We start from the raw sequence: 11,774 nt of genomic DNA on the forward strand, positions 1-11,774 counted from the left end.
AAGCCTGGGGGAAAGGTGTCTCAACTCCCCCATGCCTGGCGGTATAAGTGAGTCTTGAGTAGTTTACGAAAGACAAGGAGAGTGAGGGCAGTTCCAGAGGGCCGGGGCCGCCACAGAGAAGGCTCTTCCCCTGGGGCTCGCCAAACGACATTGTTTCGTCAACGGGACCCGGAGAAGGCCAACTCTGTGGGACCTTATAGGTCGCTGGGATTCATGCAGTAGCAGGTGGTTCTGGAGGTTCTCTGGTCCAATGCCATGTAGGGCTTTAAAGGTCACGACCAACACTTTGAATTATGACCGGAAAGCGATCGGCAGCCAATACATGCACAGGAAACAAAATCTTGCAAGGGGACATGCACATAAGATTTCGGCAATCTTTTGTTTCTGTACATGTAAGGAAGCAAAATCTTACTCGGATTAAAAAAAAATCACCAAAATTTCTCGCACGCACCCTCTCGCAATATTGTGCTCCCTTCATCAGAACAAGTGCGATTTCATTCATTTATCACCTCTGACATTTCAACAAAGGATATCTTCTTCCAACATTTCATCTCTTTTTAATAAACAGTTTTTTAGCCACATAATTCAATCCTAGTCAGCAAAAGTCCAGAAATATTAGTATTAAAATATTATTGCTGTAAGAGAAAGTTCTGTTACTAGAAATAACCATTGAATCACTCATATTTGTTTGCCTCATATTTATTTGCTTCCACAAATAAGCTGTGGAAAATATATTTACTTCTTTATGCTACTACTACTACTACTACTACTACTACTACTACTGTCTATACTATACATACAATAAACTAGTATCTTACTAGTACCTTGCTACAACTATCTTAGTTCAATAACTCACAGGAACCAACTTTTACAGTGTTACAGCTTCTTCAAAGCATACTTCCACGAATAGCAACAGCACACAGCTAACAGCGAACAGACAGAGAGAAAGAGCAGGGAGCTCTTGCCTAGTTAAATACTTTTCACATAATTGCTAGGTTGCTGCATGGTCAACTGCCTCTGAATGACTTAGCATTCTTACCTGAGGCCTACTTTCTGCATTATGATATTATCTAGGGATTTTAAATTTCTGACATGACTCTGCCATTCAGTCGAGAGGAAGGGGGTCTTGGGTTAGATTTATTAGCATTGCCTTTATCAACAGATGTTTTACAACGTATATCCTGGTGCCAAACATCTTGAGATCTCTTCATCTTGAGGGAATGGTTTATGGGGTGGGGGATGTAGGATACTTCACTTGAATGGAGAATGGAAGATGCTCAGGGAAATATTCTTCTGGGTCCCAGGGTTGTGGATTAAAGGGAATTTTTCACACTTGTGTATTGCTGGCCTCTGCATTCTGGCTAATGGGGAGGGGCCTCTACTCCTTTAAATCTACTTGTTTTGTCTAAGGGCTTTAAGACATTGCTTTGAATAGAATGCTTTCAGGTCTGCTTAATAAAAGATCCTTTGAACTCACTTTCTTAAGTTAGACAGAGAGGCAATCCTTATAGATCCTTGTTGCTGCCTCCGCGCCTTGCATTTTTGATTACGTTTGGTTTATAAGACACACCCAAATTTCCATCCTCTTTTTTGGGGGGAGTGCGTGTTATACTCCGAAAAATACACTAAGTATTGGATTTGGGAGCAGCACCTAAATTGATGGTCCACTGGAAGTCAACAAGCAGTGCCATTCAACAGTTAAAAAGCTTGGATGCGGTATCTAAATCATGGAGGATTTTTAGACCATGGACTTGGCTTTTAGACCTGGGCTGCTTTGAGTGAAGACCATCTTTGGAGGGCTGAATCCAGTTCTTTGCCTAGCTCTTGAAAAAGGAGATGGGGAACATGGAGCGGGTTAAGATGAAGACTTCCAAGATACTAAAGGGGCAGAAAAGAGAAAATTTGCCCAGCCCATAGATGAAAAGGTGGAAGGTGAAGTTGTTCTGCCGGGCTCTCTGGTAGGAGCCTCCCAAAAATTCAAGGGTACAAATTGCAGACAAAGGGTACAAATTTCAAACACACATGTTTGAAAATTCAAAACAATGTTCTTTATCACAAAATTCAAAACAAACTAAGCACTCTTTTTGTATTGCAAAGGGCACTCTTCCCAAAACAACCGGGTAGTCTGTACAATTTTCCTTAAGCAGTCATTAAGTACTTAGCTAGCAGCTGTGAAGAAACTTCACACCCCTTCTTCTTCCAACGAAGTGAGACACACACACACACACGTTGCTCTGCTTTGGTTTCAAAGGCGTGAAAAATCAACAAACAAAGTCCAGAAAACAACAACACACGATTTCTGAAGAACTGCGATCAGATACTCTTCCCCAATGGCCAAACCCACAGGCTGCTATTTATAGCAGCAGCCCTAATTACTGGAGCCGCACCCAAACACAGGTGGCCTCTCTTATCTCTGGTAATACTGTATGTCCTTACTTGGTCTCTTCTATGCATAATCGTGTGTTGCTGTTTTCTGGACTTTGTTTGTTGATTTTTCATGCCTTTGAAACCAAAGCAGAACAACGTGTGTGTGTGTGTGTGTGTGTGTGTGTGTGTCTTACTTCGTTGGAAGAAGAAGGGGTGTGAAGTTTCTCCACAGCTGCTAACTAAGTACTTAATGACTGCTTAAGGGACATTGTACAGACTGCCGGGTTTTTTTTGGGAACAGTGCTCTTTGCAATACAAAAAGAGTGCTTAATTTATTTTGACTTTTGTGATAAGGAACATTGTTTTGAATTTTCAAACGTGTGTGTGTGTGCCTGAAATTTATATCCTTGAATTTTCGGGAGGCTCCTATCAGAGAGCCCAACAGAACACAGACGAAACAAGCTAAGTACAGGAGGTAAAGATTGGTGAAACAGTTGGCCCAGGACTGAGGGGCCGTTGCCTAAAGCATCTTCTTTTCTTTTCCTGCATCTGCTTTAAAACAACACTTTTTGAAAAGTTAAGGTTTTAAAAGACTTTGGTTCTCTAGTTTCCACATAACGTTTCCATCCATTTGCAAATGTTTCAACATTTTTTTTTAATTCTTGGCTTTGCATTCCAAATCTTCCGTCTCCCCTCCCTCATTTTAATGCCCTCACCAATCACTTTGAAATCATGGCTGCTGTGGGCATAATATTTCTAAATAATTCATGATTGGGGGTTTAATTCTCCCGAGAGCCCACCAGCATTAGGAGCAGTTACTAATTCAGACCATGTTCCTTAATTTTTTAAAAAAGGGACACTTTTGCTGTTGCTTGCGTGAGTCCTGGTCTGTGGATGAGGGATTGTTGCGGGCAGACTTTGATCAACATTTGAATCTTCTTGAAATAGTAATTTTTCATCTCTCGTGTCCTTGTTCCAGCCAAAGTATAATTAAATACTGTCAGCTACTTGCCCCATATTAATATTTTCAGTATATTAAAATGGGGCAGAATTAAAATGTTCATTATGAACATTTCTGCCTTTCCTTGAGCCCTGTTTTATCCCCAGCGTAGTTTCTATCTCCTTCCAATTTATTTATTTATTGTTTATTTATTTATTGGATTTGTATGCCGCCCCTCTCCGGAGACTCGGGGCGGCTAATAGCAATAATAAGACAGCGTACAATAATAATCCAATACTAAAAACAATTAAAACCCCACTAATATAAAAACCAAACATACATACAGACATACCATGCATAAAATTGTAAAGGCCTAGGGGGAAAGAGTATCTCAATTCCCCCATGCCTCGCGGCAGAGGTGGGTTTTAAGCAGCTTACGAAAGGCAAGGAGGGTGGGGGCAATTCTAATTTCTGGGGGGAGTTGCTTCCAGAGGGCCGGGGCCGCCACAGAGAAGGCTGGGATTCGTGCAGCAATTATTATGCTTTGGCATAAACCTCCACCGACATAAACATGAACCATTAGATAGTGTGTGAAGCTATAAATACAGTTATGCTTATTTCTGAGCTACAATATTGCAGCACATTTTTTTTCATTTGCCTCTTGCTTAAAGTTCTGGAAGCCTCAGTTTGCAACCAGTCTCTAATTTTTCAAATATCCAGTGGGGTTTTGTTTATGTGGTTTCCCCCCCTTCTTTTCTCCTTTTATTCATGGCCCAGCACGGCTTAAGGCAGCTCTACAAAGCTTCTTGGATGGCGTTTGATTTTAAATCCAGAGAACAGCATGTCAAACAATGTGAACACGGTGGCATAGTGACTTGAATGAAGGATTGCAGGCTAATTCTGCCAACCGCCACCAGTTCAACCCCTGAATGGCTCAAGGTTGATTCAGCCTTCTGTTTTTCAGAGGTCGGTAAAATGAAGATCCAGATTGTTAGGGGGCAATAGGTTGTAAGCTGCTTAGAGAGCGCTGTATAGCACTGTGGTACAACACTGTCTAAGTGCTATTGCTATCTATTTCTATGTCTATCGGTCTGTCTGCCTGCTTGCCTACCTACCTAGCTATCTATGAGCTGTGGTGGCTCAGTGGTTAGAAGGCAGTATTGCAGGCTAATTCTGCTGACTGTCAGCAGTTTGATCCTAACCTGCTCAAGGTTGACAGCCTTCCATAAGGTGGGTAAAATGAAGACCCAGATTGTTGGGGACAAGAGGCTGACTCTGTACTGTAAATCACCTAGAGAGGGCTGTAAAGCACTGTGAAGTTGTATATAAGTCTGCTATTGCTACTGTATCTATCTATCTCTGTTGATTGTCCTTCCTTCCTTCCTTCCCTCCCTCTTCCCTTGTTCTATCTATCTATCTATCTATCTATCTATCTATCTCTGGCATAGTGGCTCAGTGGTTAGAATACAGCATTGCAGAGTAATTCTGCCAACTTCTGGCAGTTCGATCCTGACTGTCTCAAGGTTGACTCAGCCTTCCATCCTTCCGAGGTGGGTAAACTGAGAACTCAGATTGTTGGGGAACAAGAGGCTGACTCTGTAAATCACTTAGAGAGGGCTGTAAATCATTGTGAAGTGGTATATAAGTCTAAGTGCTATTGCTACTGTATCTATCTAGCTCTGTTTATCGTCCTTCCTTCCCTCCCTTCCCTCCCTCTTTCCTTGTTCTGTCTGTCTGTCTGTCTGGCTGGCTGGCTGGCTGGCTGGCTGGCTGTCTGTCTGTCTGGCTGGCTGGCTGGCATAGTGGCTCAGTACAGTATTGCAGGATAATTTTGCCAACTTCCAGCAGTTCAATCCTGACCGTCTCAAGGTTGACCAAGACTTCCATCCTTCCGAGGTGGGTAAACTGAGGACCCAGATCGTTGGGGGCAAACATTTAGAGAGGGCTGTAAAAGCACTGTGGAATGGTATATATAGAGGCCCAGAGAGATGGAGTCAAGTGTAGGAAGTTTGGTTGCTGTTGGTATATCTAGGATAGGGATAGATGTGGGATTCAGAAGGTTCTGGCGGACTGGTAGCGGAAATTTTGGGTAGCTCGAAGAACCAGCAAATGCCACCTCTGGCTGACACCCCTCCCCATATATTCGCTGCCTCTCAAGTCTCAGCTGATCCGCTCGGTCTTCTTTGTTGCTCTGCACAGAAAAACGGAGCTGGAAAGCAAGTTAGTGGGTTGGGAAGGGAATGGGGATTTTGCAGCATCCTTCCACCAGGAGTGGAGCGGGAATGTGTTCTATTCTGAGAGGAGAACACTGTCATCTACCACTCACTCTCTTCCCTATCCAGTGGTGTTGTGGTTGGCTCTGGCCCAGCTCCTGCCCCAGGGATTGGGGAGGTGGATGCAGGGGAAAATTCAACATGTCATAGGCCTGTGTTATTGCCGACAGAATCAGATCAGAGTTTAGTTTCCTCGGACAAAGAAGAAGGTGGGAGTGACTCGGCAGAGGAGGGCTTGGCACACAGCCAAGGCAGTCAATCTTCCTTATCTTTTATAGCTTCAGATGATGACATTTTAGACCCACGCAAGCGCAGAATTATGCGTAGAAGAGACCAAAGTAAGAACATATTACAGGAAATAAGGGAGGCCACCTGTGTTTGGGTGGGGCTCCAGTAATTAGGGGTGCTGCTATAAATAGCAGCATGTGGGTTTGGCCATTGTGGAAGAATATCTGTTGCAGTTTCGTCAGGAATCTTGTGTGCTGGACTTTATTGCTTTTTCACGCCTTTGAAACCAAAGCAGAGCAGCTTGTGTGTGTGTGTCTCCCTTCGTTGGAAGAAGAAGGGGTGTGAAGTTTCTCCCCAGCTGCGTGGTAACTACTTAATGACTGCTTAAGGGAAATTGTACAGACCAGTTGGTTGTTTTGGGAAGAGTGCTCTTTGCAATACATAAAGAATATATATTTGGACTTCAACTCCCAGAATTCCGCAGCCAGCATTCGCTGGCTGGGGAACATTGGGAGTTGAAGTCCAGATATATTCAAGTTGCCAAGGTTGGGAAACACTGCCCTAGATAAGTCAAGACGGAAGCCAGGGGTTGTTGGATTTCAATTGCAAAACTAAAAAGGCAGCAAAGTACAAGAGACTTCTGTATCTTCTGGCCGCTATTTAAATGACCATTCAGATGACAGACACTGAGGTTGACTTCAGTTGTTGGTCAGTGGCATTTCTGAGATCCCCCCCACCTCTCCTTCCCTTTCAGCTTTGATCTTACCTGGAAGGAAAGCTGTGATAACATCTGAGATTAATGCAAAGCCAGAAAGTATCAGAAAGTTCAACTGAATCTTTAATGCACCTTGAAGTCAGCCCAGAGTGACTTGAAAAATGACTTGATTTGATGCCTCAAGTTATTGTAGGAGGCATGGTTGAGACAGGTGTAATTCAGTCAAATTTCCTTCGAATCACATCCTTCAAATTTTTATGTAACTCTGCATGAAGGATTTATTGTCCCGCAATGTTGGAACCTTATTCAGTTGCCCTACATGGCATCGGAGCAGAATACCTCCGGGACCGCCTGCTGCCGCACAAATCCCAGCGACCAGTTAGGTCCCACAGAGTTGGCCTTCTCCGGGTCCCATCGACGAAACAATGCCATCTGGTGGGGCCCAGGGAAAAAGCCTTCTCTGTGGTGGCCCCGGCCCTCTGGAATCAGCTCCCCCCAGAGATTAGGACTGCCCCCACCCTCCTTGCCTTTCGCAAACTTTTGAAAACTCATCTATGTCACCAGGCATGGATTAATTGATATATCCTTAGCTGCCTTTGATTTTATGGATGGTGTGTTTGGGCTGAATGGCTGTTTTAATAGGGGTTTTTTAAAGACTGTTTTAACATTGGATTTGTATATGATGTTTTATTGTTGTGAGCCACTCAGAGTCCTCGGAGAGGGGCGGCATACAAATCTAATAAATTATTATTAATTAATTATTATTTTTTCAGCAACAATTATATTCCTCTTTAAAGCAATTAGAAGCAAGCTTTGAGTACTTTTCCCATTGTCATCTTCTTCCTGGAGTTTGGATTGTTAATTCCAAAATGGGATATATAGATAACACTGACTCCCTATTATCAGCTCAGAATGTTACCTGAGACAGCAATGCACAATTGTTCCAGGGAGAGTGTGTAAGGAGGGGAAAAAAAATAACCTTCCATTAGGCATCAAATTGCTTTTGTGCATTTGAGAAGTGACGGGCAACAGCAGGAAGGAATATTTAATTATCCAATGAAAGGTTGATTCAATTTGCAAGATTGCTTTCAGCGGGTTAGTAGGAGCAAAGGTTCCCCTTCAGCCAAATGCCTCTATAGCAGTGGTGGGTTGCTACCGGTTCACCCTGGTTTGGGTGAACTGGTAGCGGCAGCGGCAGGAGACTCCTCACCTCTCCTTCCCTGATGTCACCGTGGACGATCTGTGCATGAGCAGAAGCACATCTACGTACCAGTAGCAAAGGTGAGTGGAACTCATTATTGCTCTATAACCAGTAGCAAAGGTGAGTGGAACTCATTATTGCTCTATAGCCATTCGGGTCTCTCTATAGGCATCTGCCCCATTCAATGCACTCCTGGTACGGGCACCAAGAAGGTCTGTATTATTATTATTATTATTATTATTATTATTATTATTATTATTATTATTATTATTATTATTATTATGTCAGTACAACACAGCAAACGAGATCACTATGCTGGATTTCGTATTTCATCACCAGTCGGGCGCTTCCCAAGCACCTAGGACTGCGTGATGTAGCGGCGAATTATGTGTGCCGATCCTAGTAAAGCGGCCTTTTGCAATTGAAAGATGGAGATTTTGTCAATTCCGATGGTTTTCAAATGTCCGCTGAGATCCTTTGGTACTGCGCCCAGCATGCCAAGGACCACTGGGACCACTTTTACTAGCTTATGCCAGAGTCGTTGCAGCTCGATTTTTAGATCTTCATATTTCACTAATTTCTCTAGCTGCTTCTCCTCAATTCTGCTGTCTCCTGGGATTGCAATGTTGATGATCCATACTTTCTTTTTCTCCACGATCACAATGTCTGGTGTGTTATGCTTCAGAATTCGGTCAGTCTGAAGTCGGAAGCCCCACAGTAGTTTTGCTTGCTCATTTTCGACCACTTTTTCGGGGTTATGATCCCACCAGTTCTTTGCCAGTGGTAAATGGTAGTTCCGGCACAAGTTCCAGTGGTGGTTGTTATTATTATGATTATGATTATGATTATTATTATTATTATTATTATTATTATTATTATTATCTCAGCATCTACTGTTGTCCTACTATCGCAGCACCATTGAGAGCGTCTTGACATACGGCATTCTAGCTTGGTATGGGAGCAGCTCTGTAGTGAACAAAAAAGCTCTACAGAGAATTATTAAAACTGCCCAGAACATCATTGGGCTCCAGCTACCCGCCCTGGATGACATCTTCATATCTCGCTGTTCTAGGAAGGTGCATACCATTCTCAAAGACTCTTCTCATCCTGCTTACAATCTCTTTGAACTGTTGCATTCTGGCAGAAGATACAGAACAACTAGAACTCGGACCACACGTTTCCTAAATAGTTTTTATCCCAGAGCTATACTCGCACTTAACAATGAACTAAAGGGTCACCATCAGTGAACTGTTGGACAATATTACTCGGTTTGTCATGTAGATGATTGAGTGGTTCAGGGTGGGGAATTTGTAGTGGGTGGGACATTTATTCTATTTTTTATTCTATTTTTTATTCTATTTTTAATTCTATTTTTAAATTTACCTATTCTGATTTTATTTATGGTGGGACTGGTCTCTGGGTGTCACACGATTTTGGTTGCCAATGACAATTTGTTGTTTTGACAATGACAATACATTTATTATTATTATTATTATTATTATTATTATTATTATTAATATTATTAATATTAATAATATTAATAATATTAATAATATTATTAATATTATTAATATTATTAATATTATTAATATTATTAATATTATTAATATTATTAATATTATTAATATTATTAATATTATTAATATTATTTTAAAAGGTGGCATTTTTCCCTCCCACCCACCCCGCTTGACCAGCCCATCAGTATCCAATGAATAGAATAGAATAGAATAGAATAGAATAAGTCCTGCTGAATCAGGCCAAAGCCCATCGAGTCCAGCATTCTGTGGCCCACAGTGGCCCACCAATTGTCCATGGGGATCTTGAGCAGAAAGAGAAGGCAAGACCCTCCCTTTCCCTTGACCCCCAACAAATGGGACATGTACAAAAAGATATTGACAAAATTGAATGGGTCCAAAGACGGACTATAAGAATGGTGGAAGATCTTAAGCATAAAACGTATCAGGAAAGACTTAATGAACTCAATCTGTATAGTCTGGAGGACAGAAGGAAAAGGGGGGACATGACCGAAACATTTAAATATGTTAAAGGGGTAAATAAGGTCCAGGAGGGAAGTGTTTTTAATAGGAAAGTGAACACAAGAACAAGGGGACACAATCTGAAGTTAGTTGGGGCAAAGATCGAAAGCAACATGAAAAAATATTATTTGACTGAAAGAGTAGTAGATCCTTGGAGCAAACGTCCAGCAGACGTGGTTGGTAAATCCACACTAACTGAATTTAAACATGCCTGGGATAAACATATATCCATCCTAAGATAAAATACAGAAAATAGTATGCGGGCAGACTAGATGGACCATGAGGTCTTTTTCTGCCGTCAGACTTGTATGTTTCTATGTTTCTATGTTTCTATGTTTCTATGTTTCTATGTTTCTATGTTTCTATGTTTCTATGTTTCTATGTTTCTATGTGTCTATGTGTCTATGTGTCTATGTGTCTATGCAGTTTGTCTCCCAGCCAAGCGAGGCCACCTTGCATTGCACATTCTCCCTTGTGCCATTTGGAACATCTCGTCCTCCTCCAAAGCTTGCCTTTAGGGCACCCTTTAAATCAGCAGCTAGTTGGGTTTTCATTTGGGCTTTTGCCCGGATGGTGACTGGGGCTGCCAGTTGCCTGGAGGGGATGGCTGGTTTAATTACCTCTGGCTCTATATTGTGGCAGCATCTGCTAGAAACTTCCTCTTAATGTAAGAAGAAGAGCTGAAAAAGCTTTTCTTGAGTGAGAAGTGAAATGTCTTCAAAGAAAAACCAGAGAGTCCAGCTGCCCCTTGAAAAAGGTGTACTCAACCATTCCCCTGTGCTAGTAATGAGTTTCCCTTACCTTTGCTATCAATCTGGGTGGGTAAGCGGACCCTCCCGTCGCTGCTACTGGTTCACCCGAACTGGGGCAAATGATTAGCAACCTACCACTGCCCTGCACCCTTAGCTGATGGTCTTTATGTGATCTCTGGCCTTGCGATCAGCGAAAGGGGCTTCTGAGCACTTTCAAAGTGTGGCCACACAGTTTCTCAGCTCCGGGGCATCATCCCAAAACAACTGGATAGTCTGTACAATTTCCCTTAAGCAGTCATTAAGTACTTAGCTAGCAGCTGTGAAGAAACTTCACACCCCTTCTTCTTCCAACGAAGTGAGACACACACACACGTTGCTCTGCTTTGGTTTCAAAGGTGTGAAAAAATAAACAAACAAAGTCCAGAAAACAGCAACACACGATTCCTGAAGAACTGTGATCAGATACTCTTTCACAATGGCTAAACCCACACGCTGCTATTTATAGCAGCAGCCCTAATTACTGGAGCCCCGCCCAACCACAGGTGGTCTCATTTTCTCTTGTAATAATCCTTTAGTTGTTGTCTCCTATGCATCACTCTACGCACGCGTGGATGTGTCATTAATTCTTATTCAGAATCCAAAGATGATACAGATGATTGATCTCCTCCTGGGCTGTCTGCCAAACTCCCCTCTTCCCTTTCACTCATGCTGCCTTGGTCAGAGAAGGCTTCACTGGCAGATTCCATTGGGAGCAAAACAGGCCTGCAGCATGTGGATGTCTCCCCCACATCCACCTGCACAATCCTTGGGGCATGATCTGGGCCAGAGCTAACCACAACAGTGACCATCCATTCTGTTATGTTATGTGCAAAGAACCCCTTGAATAACAAGGATATATGCACATGGAAAGGTTTATTATGAGAGTAGTTATGAATTCAGCCACAGACAGATACAGCACCTGAGTTAAAGTTTACTTTAAGAAATAGCACAATCTAATAAAACAGTCCAGGTCATAAATGTAATAGTCAGAATAACGATCCAAAGAATATATAAATGCAAAGTCTTCTTACCAATTGCCTTTGTCATTCACAGTATACAAAGATATCAAAGTATCAACACAGCTTGGATACAAGAGAGAACTGAATGTCAATGGAAGTATGTCAGAGAGAGGGAGAGCTATTATCTCTAGCGCCCTCTTATGGCAACCTGCAACACAATTAACCAATCAAACAGCATACAGTTAAAGCTACATACACCAACAT

Source organism: Erythrolamprus reginae, chromosome 8 (genome assembly GCF_031021105.1).
Source record: "Erythrolamprus reginae isolate rEryReg1 chromosome 8, rEryReg1.hap1, whole genome shotgun sequence".
Lineage (NCBI taxonomy): Eukaryota > Metazoa > Chordata > Lepidosauria > Squamata > Dipsadidae > Erythrolamprus > Erythrolamprus reginae.